The following is a 6183-nucleotide window of genomic DNA, read 5'->3' as shown; positions in this document are numbered from 1 at the left end:
GCAGGAGTTGTTTATGAGCTTTATTGTCACTCTGCTGACTTTAATGCAGTTTAACCGCCTGGAGTTTCCATTACAGGGGGGAAAAAAAGATAAATTGCAAATTTGAATAGGTAGATAAACACATAGCTTCTGGAAAACATTGGACATACATCTCATTAATATAATGCAATCCTCCTGTGTTTGTGGTTAATCCAGGAAACGGTAATCTCAAATTTGTTCACCTTTGTATAAACTTTGGGAAAATACCCCTTCCCTTTAAGTAACTGCATCCCAATATTAAACAAACAAAAAAAAATACAGTGCAAGTTTTTCCCACAGTGCTTTTATGAAGCTTGTTTTTCTGTTGATTTGTATTTGTGTCGCACCCAACGCAAACCAAAAAAGCATTTGTAACTCTAATGGTATCCTTTAATGCTAATTATTAGCCGATAACTCATGAGTTACTTGCGTCAGCAAGAACAACAAACCCCTAATAAAGCATTTAAGGCATGCCATGATACTTTTTACATGGGGTCTCGCCCTTTGCAAGTCATACACTTCTTTCTGGAGTGGTAACTAATACCTAGATAACAAAGAAAATGAACTTTACTGCGGGTTGGAACCTGCTCAACTTTTAATGAAAAGTAATGAGGAATCTATAATGTTCTAAGAGGTCACCTGTTTCACATATGTTTAGCATAAGATATTCCCAGTAATTGGTCCTACGGGCCTTTCTGAATAGGAGTGAGGTATAAGTGGGTTCCTGCTGACTCTTGCCACTATAAATCAAGGGTCATGGGGCAAACGACTCCTTAGATGTTTCCCCACTCATTTCTCTCTGTGGTTTGTTTTTAAGCTAACCATCTGTTAGCCACCAGGAGGCATAGTTAGACAAATCACAGGCTGCAGAATCTACAGATGATTTTTTACTGTGGCTGTGGATTTGCACAAGAAGGGGAAAATAATGAATTCATGTTTCCAACACAGAAGAGAATAGAATATAGAATATAAAATAATATAGAAAATTAGAATGGAATGGAATGGAACGGAATGGAATAGAATTCTTTATTGGCCAAGTATGATTGGACACAAGGAATTGGTCTCCGGTGCATAAGCTTTCAGTGTACATACAAACAACAAAGTAATACTGGTATAATAACGATACCAATAAGAGAAGATAATAGAAAAGATTAGAAGGCTTATAATAATCCAGCTATACCATTCGGGTAAATATCCTTAGACAAGACAGTACTGTGGGAATTATGCGCTCAGCTGAGCAATGGCACGAGGGAAAATAATATATACAATGTTAAATATATGCAGTGTTGTATGTTAATATATACAGTGTTGTTTGGCAGGTCTAATTGTCCTTGACTTACCATCACAATTGGGAGTAGAATTTCCATTGCTAAGCAAGACAGTTAAATGAGCTGTGCCCAATTGAACAACCCAAATCAACCACAGTTGTTAAGTAAATCATGCACTTGTTAAGTAACCCCCTTTGAATTGCTTGGCATTTTCCTTGGGAAGTTTAAGATGGGTGAACTTCAAATCCCAACTTGCAACACGACTTCCAGCAGGAGTTGAAGCCCATCCATTTTAAACTTGCCAAGGCTGAGGAGGGATGATCACTCCTAGACTCACCCAAACTTAGAAACCATCTGTTGCCCTCTGGACAGTAATTATACTCTTTTGTTTTGCTCATGAGGAAAAATAAAAGGCCTTACTTGAAACTTGTTGATCATTTACAATTGGAGATTCGTCTTTCACCATAATACCGAACAGGTCCTGAGCCAGGCAGAGGAAAAATCATTAGTTTTCTCTATGAGGTATAATCACATTTTATTGCCAACACAAGGAGGATTGGATTGCATGTTCCTATCACCAATAGGAGACTTAAAATATAAGGAAGGGGTTCGTGATGCCATCTTCTGCAATATTTCATACAAATCTTTTAACATCTACTGTTTTCTTTGGTTCAAACATGGCAGAGAGGGAATAAACGTTAATCAAGTTGTACAGTAGCTCCTGTTTGAAGAAACCGTGAGTACCTCTATTGCTGAGAAGCAAAACACAGGGCCAAATTATATTGCCTTCATAATGTTAGTGAGAATTATGCTAACGGATTTTATGACGGTGATTCCTTTAGGTCTCTGGGGCAATGAGTAACAAGTGTCATCGCATTATATAACTTTTTGCCATCACAACAACTAGTTTATTTAAAGAGTTGGAGGAAAGTATAGTTACAAAATGTAACACACATAATTTTATTTGACTGAATAAACATTGTTGCAAAGTTACGCATTTTTTTTTTCACCAGGTCTAAATATTCAAAGCCTTTATGCCAGAGAGTATATTTTAACAGGCAATGAACATGCAATTGCTTTTTTCTGCATATTTTTGAAGGTGAAAAAAACATTTCTCCTCCTTAGATGTGTGCGTGTGTGTGTATTTATATGTGTGTTTGTGTGTGTAGAGTTTTTGTGTTTGTAAAAATTTGTAAAAACCTGTCTAATTACCTAGTAAAAGTCACAATTCCATCTATAAACAGTGATAATTCAGGAGAGTAGGAATTGAGATAAAGCTTCTGTAACAACGTAAACTTTTCTTGAATTCTAAGCAATCCCTAACATTTCCAAAAACAGTTAATATTATAAGATGTATCATATTTTTTTTAATAATTATGTATAATTAACTTAAAATGATGAATAAGCTACAGATAAGTGTGAGAGTTATTTTCCTTCTTTAAACAAATGTTTGTTGTAAAGCATTCATTACCAAATCAGCTGATTTAACTCCTGGGGTGATGAGAATATAGTGAATTAGAAACTGGAACTAGAAGATGACTTTTTAATTTGTTGACAGTTAGCTGATGTTGCTTTAATGTTGCCATAGCTATTGGTAATATAAATCCAACGTATGTTTAGAACCAAAGGTTTTTTTTATCAGCAGTCATTAAAAATGATCATTTAATGCCTTACTGGGCAATCTAAGTCAGGGGTCATTGACTAGGTTTCCTAGAATGAGAAAAGTGGCATTAAAGGTTAATTATCACTTGCTGGCATAAAGCCGCTCTGAAATGTTTGGATAAAAATAATTATCTTACCGAAATGAAAGCGTAATATAATAGAGTAGCCTAGAAAAAGATAAAACACATTCCTTGATTTCTAGTGACAAAGTGCTTCAGATTTACTAAAATCAAAACCCATATTTTTTACCAGTCTTGCGAGAAACACCATCAATGAAATTTCTAATATGAAATATTTCATCTACTTACTGTTAGCCCCCCATCTGGATGTTGAACTACTTATAATTAGGAAGCTTCCTAATAGGATAGTTTCTAGTTCTGAACAATAGTCTTTAAAGGTCCCAATTATTTTTGATAATTAGCAAAGAAACATGGAGGAGTACATAGGCTAACCAAAATGAAAATTTTGTGAAATTCTACATAAAATGCCACAGCAAAGGGTTCATAGGACCCAAAATAAATAATTTCAACATTGAATTTTGTACTAATCAGCTCTTTCACTGACCCTTATGTAGGAGAAGCATTAGGGGGGGAAAAAAACCAGTTTAGGTAGTCCTTGACTTATGGCCACAGTTGAGCGCAAAATTTATGTTGTTAAGTGAGTTACTTGTTAAGTGAGTTTTGCCCCATTTTATGACTTTTATTGCCACAGTTGTTAAGTGAATCATTGCAGTTATTAGTAACTGTTGTTAAGTGAATCTGGCTTCCCCATTGACTTTGCTTGCCAGAAGGTTGAAAAAGGGGATCACATGACAGCCATCATAAATATGTTGCCAAGTTGCCAAGCATCCGAATTTTGATTGTGTGACCGTGGGGATGCTGCAACAAGCGCTGTTAATATTTTAAAAACACGTAGCTGAAATAAAACTTTCTTGATGAGAATTCTGATATCTTCAAAATTAGCAAAACGGTGTGAATGGCAGAACATTATTAAATATATATTTTCTACACTGGCAGATGGGCTGGTGCTTCACTGCACGGTATTGAATCAAATGATACTGAATTGTTTAATCTCAACATCTGTGTTGCCAGTCGTGATGGAATTTTAAACATACAATTGTGTTTTATGCGCAGTACCCTTGAGCTAAACATTCGTTTCCGAAATGAGAAAAAAATATAAAGTTTTAAAGTGTCTGCATAACTCTTAATTAGTTTTTCTCTTGCGCACCTGATTCTTTAATCTCCACTTAAATAAAATGGGAAATCTCTCAAGGCTCCTTAATCTATCTGCCACTGGGTTTATTTCTTGAAAACTCAAGAGATAAAATAAACTAGTCTGCAGAATAATAATTATCAGTAAATAGGGAAATAGCCACTTTGTTAAAACATGAGAATTATACTTTACTTTCCTCTGTTGAATCAGCTTGCAAACAAGCATATCTATTGAAATTTGAAGAGAAAAGTGATTTTATATATATATATTCATCAATTGTGCGCAGAGATAAGAACTGGTGTTCCCAAGGAATCTAAGCCTTTTTAGTTATTCTTCTCTATTTTCTCTTCAGTATTAATACCTAAAAACATTTATTTGTATAGTCTTTGCTTAAGAGGATTATCTGTTAGTTTTATAAATTATCAAGGTTACTGAATACCACTTTATTAGCTTCCCTATACAAATTGCAGAATTTTAGTCATTCTCCACTTAGATACTAATGTCTCCTGTCAGCTAGATATAAGGGGAAGATGATTGCTTTTATTCACTTTATTCCTTTCTGTATTATATCTGGGTCATTCATTTAGATTTCTAAGCAGGTGAATGTTTGTAAAATATTGTGCAACAACTACTCTCTTTCTATTGATGTTTAAGAAAATTTGATCGAATTCTTATCCGTTCAACTGCTACATTCTAAATTTTCTAAATAACTCTAAGATTCCTGAATGTAGTTGCAAAAAGCAAACATAGATTCTGAATTCTCAGTGTTATTGATATAGTCTAGAACAGTGTTTCTCAACCTTGACAATTTTAAGGCATGTGGACTTCAACTCCCAGAATTCCACAGCCAGCAATTCTGGGAGTTGAAGTCCACTTGCCTTAAAATTGTCAAGGTTGAGAAACACTGGTCTAGAATGATGTAGTTACTGATAGATGTAGTCTATTACTTAATGCATTTCTATTCAGAAACAAAAAGGAACTTCAACATTGATAAGAATGAATAGCCAAGATCAGCTGGATGCTGCCATCCAGCAAGCAGTGGGTGGGATTCAAATATGTGAACAACCGGTTCTCTGTGTGGATGCCGCTTCCCGGAGTCCATTCTGGGCCTGGGCAACAAAACGTTAGCTACGGGTTCTGCCGAAGTGGTGCGAACTGGCTGAATCCCACCACTTCCAGCAAGTCATTCTTAGAATCAGTTACAAAATCTGAAGGGTGGACAAATGCATCCATTTCAGTTTCAGGTTCTTAGTTGAAAGAGAGAACTGTCTTAACTTGAATTGTGATCAGTTGGTGTCTCTTTAAATCAGCGGTTCTCAACCTATGGGTCGCGACCCCATTTGGGGTCGATTGACCATTTTTCGGGGGTCGCCAAAGGTGGCGATCCGCCATTTTTCGCCATGGCGTGCACACGCGCCGCACATGGGGGCGGCGCCACGCATGCGCGCCGCACATGGGGGCGCCGTGCACGCGCGCCGCGTATGGGGGCGGCGCCGTGCATGCGCGTCACGCATGGGGGCCCCCCCGTGCACGCGCGCCGTGCATGGGGGCCCCACCCCCATGCACGCGGCGCCACGCATGCGCAGAACGTTTGTGTGACGGGGGTCGCCGTCACACAAACGTTGAGAAGCGCTGCTTTAAATGCTCAGAACATTCCTAAGCCGGCTTATGCTCAGACCTCCTAATGAATGGATTTGTACACCATTTTTAATTAAAAAAAAAAAAAGACAAGTTCAATGAGCCACGGCTTCTTTGTTCATTCTCCAGACCAAAAAAAATCTTTTTTCCCCCCAAAGGACCATCTTTTCAGATTGCAGCTTCTCAAATTCCACACAGCAATTTTTGATGGAATTTTAAATACATTTCAATTAAAAGTCCAGTTTTTCAGCAAGCAAAAACACAGATCACGTCTGAGAAGCAAGCTCACATAATAACACTGCTTTACTCTTGTTTCCCGAGCATTTGAATTATTTACTCTCTACTTGAACAAAATAAGGACTTTCTCAAGACTTCTCGACTTGTT

The sequence above is a fragment of the Crotalus tigris genome, unplaced genomic scaffold (assembly GCF_016545835.1).
Source record: "Crotalus tigris isolate CLP2741 ecotype Arizona unplaced genomic scaffold, ASM1654583v1 scf7180000018825.4774228, whole genome shotgun sequence".
In the NCBI taxonomy this organism is placed as follows: Eukaryota; Metazoa; Chordata; class Lepidosauria; order Squamata; family Viperidae; genus Crotalus; species Crotalus tigris.
This window is presented reverse-complemented; position numbering follows the sequence as displayed.